At 38.0% G+C, this 12136-nt stretch overlaps 1 protein-coding gene across 1 annotated transcript in view; it reads right to left on the bottom strand.

The window, feature by feature from the left end:
* Positions 1-12136, bottom strand: part of il1rapl2 (interleukin 1 receptor accessory protein-like 2) — a 1327545-nt gene that overhangs the window by 170451 nt on the left and 1144958 nt on the right. The window lies entirely within an intron of this gene.

Below are 12136 nucleotides of genomic sequence, written 5' to 3'. Positions count from 1 at the left end.
GGGTGCCCCAGGATTCAGTCCTTGGGCCTTTACTCTTTCTGTTGCATATTAATGATAAAGGTTTGGTTTCCAAGTCTGTGAGATGTATTTTGTTTGCTGATGATACGACTGTGTTTCGTAGTGGGGATCATTTGGGACAGCTCCTGGACATGATGGAGAGGAAACTACAAAAATTTAAATACTGGTTTGATTCAAATAAATTATCGCTTCATTTGGGTAAAACAGAATCTATTATATTTGGAAATAAGCCCAGGAACTTAAGTAGAAACTTATTATTGAATGATGCTGAAATTGAAATAGTAACCAAAACCAAGTTTCTTGGAGTTTTTATCGATGATAAATTAAAGCCCCGTTTACACATAGACAGTAAGAGCTCCCGGAAGCGTCCTGGAAGAGTTTTTGGCCGTCTTAAGGATCAAACGCCGTTGTTAACGCCGGTGCAAGGGGGCGTGGCTTAGTTCCGGCTTCATCGGGAGTCGTCAAAAAATTATTTAACATGTTGAATAATTCCGGGAGCGCTCCCGGAGAATTCGCGTGACAACGGAGACAACACAAACAACGGCGTTTGATACATTTTAATCGCCGTTTCATCCTGCCCCTTCCTGTAATGCCGCAATTTACATTGCCGTAATTGGCGGCCAACGTTGTATCCCTAACCAACGGCGTGTAAAACGGCGATAGAGCCCACATCGGCATCCTCAACAGCGTTTTAACCGGCGACAGAGGCAGACAAAACGACGGCGCTAGCGGACATTACGCTGTTCTAAACGCCACCTCCCAGTTAAAATGGCATTCCAAACAGCTGATAGGCGGCGGTCAGTATAAAATGCTAGCGCGCTGCATGCAGGCCTCTCACTCGTGGCCAGCTCCAGATATTTTTGCAGAGAAGTTCCAGTATGCCTCCTAAAAGAAAGTTGGCAGCAGCAAGGTCTTAAAGAAGAAGGAAACCAAGAGGTCTGGTTCAGAAGCAGAGGGGAAGCCTGTGGTGGACACGGAGCAACACGCTGAGGAGGGGGAAAAGAAGGAGAAGAAAAGGCTGAGGATGATCTCCCTCCCCCTGCAGTGACAGAGGCATGTATTCCTGCTGCTTCAGCCTATTATACTCTGGGGGTGGTGCCTATATGCAAATGATCCTGGAGTAACGCAGGATTTGCCTGGATAAAAACCTGCGTATTAACCAGCGGTACACAGGGCATTATCGGCGGCAGCAGAACACCGCCGTTCTCACACGCGTCTTAACCTGTGATTGTAAAGGATAGAACTGGTATTAACCCCCATTGCCTGACGTGTGCCGGATGCTACGGCGTCAAAATGCCGCTTTATTCGGCGGATTTAGCGGTGTTTTATCCACCTATTTGCGGATAGTACGGCGGTCAAAATGCCGGCAAAATGCTCCACCCCTTTCCACCGCGAAAACAGCCATAACTACCGCGAAATTCAGTCTGCGTACTACCCGCCGACAAAACCGTCTATGTGTAAACGGGGCTTAAGTTGGAAAATATGAATGTGTGTATTTATTTGGCACACAACTTGCCAACAACAAAAACTGATATACAAAACAATTCCACAGTGACATATGCGACCAAAAAGAGGTGAGCAGAAGCAAAGCTTATCAACGCCCACCCTCCATATACATATACATACATATATACATATATACACATTACCTATCTCATATAAATTATGTTAAATCCAAAATGTCAAAAGTTGTCACAATTCTGTATAAAGCACAATACTTTCTCTGCCAGTATTCGTTGGTTACGCTGTATCATTCATTGCTTGTCCCATGCATGACCTACTGCATTGAAGTTTTGGGAAACATAAAACAAACACAAACCCAATATTTCTGTGACAAAAGAAAGCTATAAGAGTTAGAAGTAAAAAAAACAAATTGTGAGCCAACAAACCCACTGTTTGCTTGCTTACACATTTTGAAATTTTGGGACTTGGTTAATTATATTACGATGCAGACCATGTATAAAGTTAACAATAAACTTTTGCCTCAACATGTCCACGAACTGTTTAAAATGAGGGAGTCCTGTTATCACCTGAGAGGAACATTAGTATTTGACAACTTAAAGATTCCAAGTACTGTAAAAAGTCACTGCATCTCCAGAAAATCTGGAATAACTGTTCTGATAGTATTAAATTATCTGGTACTTTGTATGGCTTGAAAAGACTTTATAAAACAATATAAATACTTATTATAGTATGATAAATTAGGTAAACTGACTTTGTTACTGTTCCGTTCTATCTGTGCGTTATACTGCTGTTTGTTCTGCTGTGTACAAATATTTAGTTTACTGATTCATCTATATTGTCTCTGCTTCTCTTTCTTGTCTTTCTTTTCTTTTTTGGTATTTGCTGTTATGAGTGTACATAAATGTGTATATAGCAACTAGTGAAAGGGGGGCGTTTATAAGTTTTTGCTTCAGCCTACACCCTTTCGGCCGCACAAAACTGTTAAATTGTTTATGATTTTTGGTTTTCTTTTGTTTTGTTTTGTATTATGAGATAGTCTTTTGTTAAGTATGTGTGTGTGTGTGCTGAATAAAAATTCATTCATTCATTCAAAAAAATATAAACATTATGTCAATGTCATAAATGTTTATGACTGCTGACATAAAGCCTCATTCAGTTTTTGTTATGACAAGTAGACATTTTTGTTGCATTGTCTTGATTATGTCAACTTGACATTAATCAAAGTGACATTACCAGAAAATGTCTTTGTCATGACAACCTGACATTAAATTTGTTTGGGATGTCCTTATTATGACAACTTGACATTAATCAAATTGACATTACCAGATAATGTCTTTGATATGGCAACTTGACATTAAATTTGTTTGTGATGTCCTTATCATGACAACTTGACGTTAACAAAAATACATGTATTTCTGTCTTTATGGCAAGTTGACATAATGACTATTAGGTAGCACTTCATAATAACTACACCCTATTTTGCCTTAATTAAGCATGAAGAAATACATAATGAATTAGTAACAAATTAAGAATGACTCATACTTAATAAGTAATTAACTAATATAATTAATGCTTTACTTCTAATTAATACTCTCCTGCATTATGTGTTTACTCATTGTTTTCATAATAAAGCATGAACAAACTATTTGTAAGTACACGTATGTACAGCCCCAATTCCAATGAAGTTGGGACGTTGTGTAAAATGTAAATAAAAACAGAATACATTCATTTGCAAATGAAGTCCATTTCCATTCATTTGCAAGTCCCTTCGACTGCTCCCTTGTTTGCACTCGGGGTCGCCACACCAAATCCAAGGTGGATCTGCATGTTGAATTGGCACAGATTTTACGCCGGATGCCCTTCCTGACGCAACTCCACATTACATGGAGAAATGTGGCAGGGGTGGGATTTGAACTCGGAGCCTTCTGAACTGAAACCAAGCGCGTTAACCACTTGATTAACCACAATGATTTGCAAATCCTCTTCAACCTATATTCAATTGAATACACCACAAAGACAAGATATTTAATGATCAAACTTTTTGTGCAATTATTTGCTAATTTTGAAATGGATGCTTGCAACACATTTCAAAAAAGCTGGGACAGTGGTATGTTTACCACTGTGTTACATCACCTTTCCTTCTAACAACACTCAATAAGCATTTGGGAACTGAGGACACTAATTGTTGAAGCTTTGTAGATGGAATTTCTTTCCCATTCTTGCTTGATGTACGACTTCAGTTGTTCAACAGTCAGGGGTCTCCGTTGTCTTATTTTGTGCTTCATAATGCGCCACACATTTTCAATGGCCGACAGGTCTGGACTGCAGGCAGGCCAGTCTAGTACCCACACTCTTTTACTTCAGCATTGATGGTGCCATCATAGATGTGTAAGTTGCCCATGCCATGGACAATAACACACCCCCATACCATTACAGATGTTGGCTTTTGAACTTTACGCTTGTAACAATCTGGATGGTCTTTTCCCTCTTTTGTCCAGAGGAGACGATGTCCATGATTTCCAAAAACAATTTGAAATGTGAACTCATCAGACCACAGCACACTTTTCCACTTTGTGTCTGTCCATTTCAAATGAGCTCAGGCCCAGGGAAGGCGGCAGCATTTCTGGATGTTGTTGATGTATGGCTTTCGCTTTGCATGGTAGAGTTTTAGAGTGTTAACTGACAATGGTTTTCTGTAGTGTTCCTGAGCCACGGGTAAGATCCTTTACACAATGATCTTGGAATTTGAATGCCCGTGACCTTCGATCCCTCAGGCGGCACTGCATTAGTGTTGGTTTTTAGCCTTGTCGCTTACATGTAGACAGTTCTCCAGGTTCTCTGAATCTTCTGATTATATTATGGACTGTAATAAGGAATCCCTAAATTCCTTGCAATTGAACATTGAGAAACATTGTTCTTAAACTGTTGGACCATTTTTCACGCAGCTGTTCACAAAGTGGTGATCTTCACCCCATCTTTGCTTATGAACGGCTGAGACATTTTGGGATGCTCCTTTTATACATGACAATCAATTAGATGTTCTTTGAGCATTCATCAACTTTCCCAGTCTTTTGTTGCCCTGCCCCAATTATTTTGAAAATGAGTAAATATTTGCACCAAAACAGCAAAATCTATCAGTTTCAATTGAATATAGATTGAAGAGGATTTGCAAATCACTGTATCCTGTTTTATTTACATTTTACACAACATCCCAACTTCATTGGAAATGGGCTTCTATATAATGACAATAAAGGTTCTATTCTATTCTATTAGCAAAAAATACTGGAGGTGATAGTCTAGTGGTTCAGTGTTGGACTTGAGACCAGAGGATCCTTGGTTTAAATCCCAGCCTGACTGGAAAATCACTAAGGGCCCGTGGGCAAGAACTTTAATCCCCTAGTTGCTCTCTGTGTGTAGTGAGTACCTTGTATGGCAACACCCTCACATCAGGGTGAATGTGAGGCATTATTTGTAAATTTGTAAAGCATCTGATACAGATGGAAAAGTGATATATAAATGCAGTCCATTTACCATTTATTGGAGGAAAATTTGCACTCATCAGCCTGGAAGCTGCGCGTGGGACATACTTGGATGTTCCATCATGACAATGATCCAAAACACAAGGCCAAGTCAACTGTTATTGGCTACAGGAAAATAAAGTGAAGGTCTGGAGTGGGCCATCTCAGTCCTCCTGACCTCAGTATCACAGCCACTCTGGGGAGATCTCAAAATGAGCAGTTCATGCAAGAGGGCCAAGGAATTTACAGGAACTGGAGGGTTTTGCCAAGAAGAATGGGCAGCTTTACCAACAGAGAAAATCAAGAGCCACATCCACAACTTCCACAAAAGACTCCAATCTGTTATTGATGTCAAAGGGTGCAATACACAGTATTAAGCACTGGAGTATGTAAGTTTTGTTAAGGGTCATTTGGTTAGTTTCTGTTGTCATTATAATTTAAAAAGAGTAAAACACAGTTGTGTGACAATAATTGGCTTCACACAACCACTAATCATGAGTGAAAAAAAAGTTTTGTGTTCTCATTCATACTCTCATTCATGTGATGTTTTGTGGTGAAAACTCAGAAATTCACCTAAAAAAGTTTTGTTTGTAATGGTTTGTTTGCTTCATCAAGGGCACTGCTCACAATTCTTCCTTTGCAGAATTTCCTTGCATCCAAAATTATTCATGAATGTTAAAAAAAACAACAAAAAAACAAAACAAGAATGGATGAGCAAGTTTGAATTTCTTTTGGATCTTCTCTAATCCACATAGTCAAAATTATGCATACAGGCTCAAATATATTCATATGTCCATTCACTTAAATCTTTTAATAAATAGTACTGAAAGTTCTACAATGTCTTAATGTGACATGGCCAAGGCCTATTAATTCCTTGTTAGTGAATTGTTTTTGACTCTGTGTGGAGGATTAGAGAAGATCCAAAAGAAATTCAGACCTGTGCACGCAATTCTTGTTTTTTTAGAATCATTATTATGTATGCTATACAATCATTCCATCCTGGCAAAAGACATCATTAAAAGGCCAAAATTACTATGACATTGTATATACATACAGTGAGGAAAATAAGTATTTGAACACCCTGCGGTTTTGCAAGTTCTCCCACTTAGAAATCATGGAGGGGTCTGAAATATTCATCTTAGGTGCATGTCCACTGTGAGAGACATAATCTAAAAAACCCGATGATTTTTTAAATAATTTATTTGTATGTTACTGCTGCAAATAAGTATTTGAACACCTACCAACCAGCAAGAATTCTGGCTCACACAGACCTGTTAATTTTTCTTTAAGAAGCCCTCTTATTCTGCACTCTTTACCTGTATTGATTGCACCTGTTTGAACTTGTTACCTGTATAAAAGACACATGTTCACACACTCAATCAATCACACTCCAACCTGTCCACCATAGCCAAGACCAAAGAGCTGTCTAAGGACACTAGGGACAAAACTGTAGACCTGCACAAGCCTGGGATGGACTACAGGACAACAGGCAAGCAGTTTGGTAGAAGACAACAAATGTTATGATTATTTATTAGAAAGTGGAAGAAACACAAGATGACTGTCAATCTCCCTCTGTCTGGGATTCCATGCAAGATCTCACTTTGTGGGGTAAGGATGATTCTGAGAAAACTCAGAACTACACAGGAGGACCTGGTCAATGACCTGAAGAGAGCTGGGACCACAGTCACAAAGATTACATTAGTAACACATGATGCTGTCATGGTTTAAAATCCTGCAGGGCCTCAAGCTAGCACATCACCAGTGACCATCTGGATGATCCAGAGGCATGGGAGAAGGTCATGTGGTCAGATGAGACCAAAATAGAGCTTCTCTGGAATTAACTCCACTTACCATGTTTAGAGGATGAGAACAACCCCAAGAAAACCATCCCAACCGTTGAAGCATGGGGTGGAAACATCATACTCTGGGGGTGCTCTTCTGCAAAGGGGACAGGACGACTGCACCGTATTGAAGGGAGGATGGATGGGGTCATGTATTGTGAGATTTTGACAAACATTCTCCTTCCCTCAGTAAGAGCATTGAAGATGGGTCATGGCTGGGTCTTCCAGCATGACAGTGACCCCCAACACACAGCCAGGACAACTAAGGAGGGGCTCTGTAAGAACATTTCAAGGTTCGGAGTGGCCTGGCCAGTCTCCAGACCTGAACTCAATGAAAATCTTTGGAGGGAGCTGAAACTCCAACCTGAAAGATCTAGGAAGATCTGTATGGAGGAGTGACCAAACCCTGCTGCAGTGTGTGCAAACCTGGTGAAAAACTACGGAATGTTTGACCTCTGTAGTTACAAACAAAGGCTACTGTAACAAATATTACATTGATTTTCACAGGTGTTCAAATACTTATTTGCAGCAGTACATACAATAAATGATTAAAAAAATCATACATTGTGATTTCCGGATTTTGTTTTAGATTATGTCTCTCACAGTGGACATGCCACCTAAGATGAAAATTTCAGACCCCTCTATGATTTCTAAGTGGGAGAACTTGCAAAACCGCAGGGTGTTCAAATCTTATTTTCCTCACTTTATAATATATATATATATATATATATAGATATTATATATATATAGATATTATATATAATATATATATATATATATATATATATATATATATATATATCAGCCCTCTGATCAGCCCTCTGATGTCTTTCAGTCTGGCTTATGATTAAGTATTTTACCACAAACAAGCAAGCACCTTTAAATCAAAGCAACTATTTTGAGATGCACTGTCTGCCTTCTTGTCCTGGACAATCATGAAAAATGAGCTTATTTTATGCTGTTCACTGAGCATAATTAGATACTATACTCTGTATATCAAATTGATTTGACCTTTTTGGGAATTATGAAATGTCTGGCAGTGCAGAGAAATGGGAGACATTTAGGTCCTGATGCATCTAGACTTGAATGTCGTGCCACATCTGCAGTAAAACTCATTTATTCCTGTCAGAACACACTCTAATTTGACATTTAATTTGCTGCAAGTAAAAGTTGATCCACAGAAAGACATCACAAAAGAATTTCATATATCTTATTTAAAGAAATAGCGAGTGTCTGTATTTTAAATAACAGTGCCCAAATAGCTTCTTCATGTGGAATGAAAAGATGATGGGAACCAGAGTCAAATGTACAAGTGAATTTAACAACCGCAAATCAACCAATACAGTATCAGAGTCCTTCTGTTATTGTCAGAGACTACCAAGAATAGTCTTAAAATGAAAGTGTTTAAATGGATTTCAGCTTCCATTGGATACAGACACTCAATGACTCACCTTGACCAAACAATGTCAAGGTGCTCCCACCTGCATGTTAGGATTACGGCCCGTGATCAATAGGAACGGAACTGATAACTACCTGATCACAGCTTTTGTTTCCCTCACTTTTAGGGGCACCACTTTCCCAAAGAAACATGATATGAATAGGTGTCGCTTAGTAATTAACTCATTGAGAACGCCAAACCAGGTCTTCAGTCCTCTCTATCTCCAAAAATTCTAATAAACTCTTTTAGTTTACAGTTTGCTTCACAACCTAAGACGTGGGTACTTCAGTTTCTCACTTTTATGTGTATTTCCACCAAATAAGAATAAAAAGACACACAATATGGACAAAGTATGAGGCTAGCTCATAAAAGTGGAAGATTCTGGATCTTGGTCCTTGATTTTAAGTGAAATACCAAATTCACATTCATCTGAAAAGAGGACCTTGGACCACTGAGCAACGGTTAATTTGCCAACTGTCTTTTTTCTAATCTCAGATAAGACATTTCTGATGCTGTTTCTGGTTCAGGAATGGTTTGACATTAGGAATGTGACACATAGTCCATTTCCTGGACACATCTGTGTGTAATTTGATGCATTGACTCCAGCCTCAGTTCATTTCTTGTGAAGCTCACCCAAGGTCTTCAATGCTTTACTTGGCAATCATTTCAAGGCAGCAGTCATCCCTGTTGCTTGTGTATCATTTTGTGCAACACTTTGCCCTTCCAGACAACCTTTCATGAATATATATTAGGGATGAGCAAGTACACCACTCTATTATCTGTATGTGTATCTGTTCAACCATCTAAATTATCTGCATCCGTATCTGTACTTGTAGTGGGCGTGGTTTAACCTGAAATGGGTGGGGCTTAAATCTGTACATTATTTTAAGTCTGAAATTGATATGGATTAATCAGAAGTTGCTATATTTATTGTTTATTTGAAAACTATTGACAGAACAGCCTCAAAATTGAGATTCAAATCATTGTTTTTGATCAAAAAGTAAGAAAACTATTTACAGAACAAGTTTTTTTTATGCACTCAGAACATGAATATTCTTAAGTGTATGAATGAATAACAGAACAACCTCAGTATTGACCAGGGGCGTCGGGGGCTAAAGGGTACTATGTACCCAGGGCCCAGAGCATGGGGGGGGGGGGGGGGGGCATAAAAAACTGGCATTAAATACATTTTTGTGTTGCATGTTATTAATGTCCATACAATTCATGTTGTAAAAGAATGTAATTAGAATGAATGTATAAATGTTGCAAAACATAATTCTGCTCTAACAATAATATGAAAGATCTCTGAGGGCCCTCCCACCCCTGCACAGTTGTACAATGTTTAGTCCAGGCACACAGGCGACGCTCCCCCCCCACACACACACATCCCAAATGGGATCTGACAGAAAGAGGAGGTGTTTAGTAGTGCTGAAACAACTAATCGATTTAATCAATTATTAAAATAGTTGTCAACTAATTTAGTTATCAGTTAGTTGTTAAATAACTTTGTTTTACCGCAAATGTTTCGTTTGTTCCATATAAATCAACCGTTTCTGCAGCGTGGCTTTGCTTTGAACCTTGAACCAATCGAAGCATGTCTATGGCGTTTTCAATGTTGAAGTTAGCATTAAGCTGTTGCAGCTGTCAGCACATTTGTTTTTCTGTATAATAATTCATGGCTCAGCATTTGTTGTCGTAAGAGTCAAATGTATTACAAATTGTAATATTTTATTCATTTATTTTTATTTATATATCAATAATAATAATAGAAACAGCAACAATAATAGTAATAATAACTAATAATGCCACAATACAGTTTTAGAGAAACGGACAAAAAGAATCTGATAAAACAAAACAGAAAAGATTAAACCAACTAACAATGAACATAAATAAATATAGAAATAACTGTTTCCTGTGAACACCTAGGGACTCTTAAACCTCCACTTCATCCCTGTTTCATTAAGTTTAATGACAATTTGTTTCGGTCAAACCACATCTAAGTTGTGTTTTTACACAAGAAAAACATAAAATGCAGTAAACTGCACATTTGTGTCTTTTATCATGAAAATATCTTATTAAATATAACATATTACACTTTAGTCAGGCCTTTAAAAAGTTTTGTGGACTTTTGCTGTAATATGTTGTCAGTGGTTGAGATAGTTGTTGTAGGCATCTAAAATGCTCATAATCGGGTGAAACCTGATAGAAATCTCTTTGTGGTGTGTCGGTGAAGTATGTATGTGTAAAATAAAACAAAACACTACTCCAGGTATGTTTTCGATGAGAATATAACATAACTTTGTTACAAGGTCAAACGTTGATGTTGTGTGACAAAGGCCTTTTAATAATAACTCACTTAAAGAAATAATGGCAAAACTCACATGTAAGTAAAAAAAAAAACAAAAAACAAAAACAAAACAAAACGATTAATTGAAAAAATAATCGACCGATGAACTGATTAGTAAAATAATCGTTAGTTGCAGCCATAGTGTTTAGGCTGAAATAAAATGTCTTTTCTAAAAAATCAAAGTCCGAATTTCAAAAAAGAAGAGAAAAAAAGACAGGGAAAGAAAACTAAATGAGGGGAAAGCAGCGGCAAACCAAATTCTTTGAAAAGAGAGGTGAGCTTGAAAGCTAGCTATATTGAGTTGGGGGGTCTGGGGGACCAAATTGCACCATTTTCTAGAAAAATGGTGCAATTTGGAGCATTCCTGTGCATTTTAACAGATGGGAATGGTGCAATTTGGTGCATTCCTGTGCATTTTAACAGACGGGAATGCACCAAATTGCACCATTTTTCTAGAAAATGGTGCAATTTGGTCCCCCAGACCCCCCAACTCAATATTGCTCCCCCCAGCTTTAAAAAGGATTCTGACTCCCAGGTGTGATCTAATTTGATTTAGACCTGGTTTGACTACGCATTAGAAACTTGGTGTTTGCGTTAATAAAAAAGAACATAACAGTGTGTGTGTGTGTGGGGGGGGTCTTCAATATGGCTAGTACCTAGGGCCCAGGATTTGGTGCTACGCCCCTGGTATTGACATTCAATATTTTTGATCACAATAGTAAAGGAACTATTTTACAGAACAAGTTTTTTATAAACTCAGGACATGAATATTCTTAAGTGTGTGAATGAATAACAGAACAACCTCAGAATTGACATTCAATGTCGTGGGAAATTATGAACTGCTAAGTATGCATGAACAAGAGTTGTCATCCTCAACACAACTTTCTTTTTTTAATTTTATGATCAATCTGTGATGTTTTTTCAATTATTTACTTATTTTTACTACCTCACATTCTTGGCAATTTTTTCCACACAAAGTTAAACAATATTGATTAAGGTGTGTGGTTGTGTCTCTGTGTGCATCACTGTCTGTCTGTCTGTGTGTGCATGTGTGTGTGTGTGTGTCTGTGTGTGCATGTGTGTGTGACTGAGTGACTATGTGAGAGGGAGAGAGAGGTTGTTCAACTGACCAATTTATTTTTATGAACTGCAGTGAGAAAGTGTCACATACTGCATGCAGCCATATTCAATAAAAATATTAATCTAGGCTACTTTGTGTCTTCAGCTATATATGTGTATGTGTGTAAGTTCTGTAAGACTGTTTATTTTTAATGATCTGTGTGAACTTGGTGATTCATGCAAACATCCAGTGATGGCAAACAGGGAAATCAGCTCAATAAAAATATTAATATAGGCTACGTTGTGTGTTCAGCTATATGTGTCAGGTTTCAGCCCAGATCCAAGTTTCAATTCCGTTTTTTCTCCTTTCTTTTCATCACCATCTGCTCCAGCTTTGATTTATTAGTTGTTTATTTTCATCATGTGTTTATTCTATGTTCTATTTTGCTTT

The sequence above is a fragment of the Thalassophryne amazonica genome, chromosome 11, assembly GCF_902500255.1.
Source record: "Thalassophryne amazonica chromosome 11, fThaAma1.1, whole genome shotgun sequence".
NCBI lineage: Eukaryota > Metazoa > Chordata > Actinopteri > Batrachoidiformes > Batrachoididae > Thalassophryne > Thalassophryne amazonica.
This window is presented reverse-complemented; position numbering and strand designations above follow the sequence as displayed.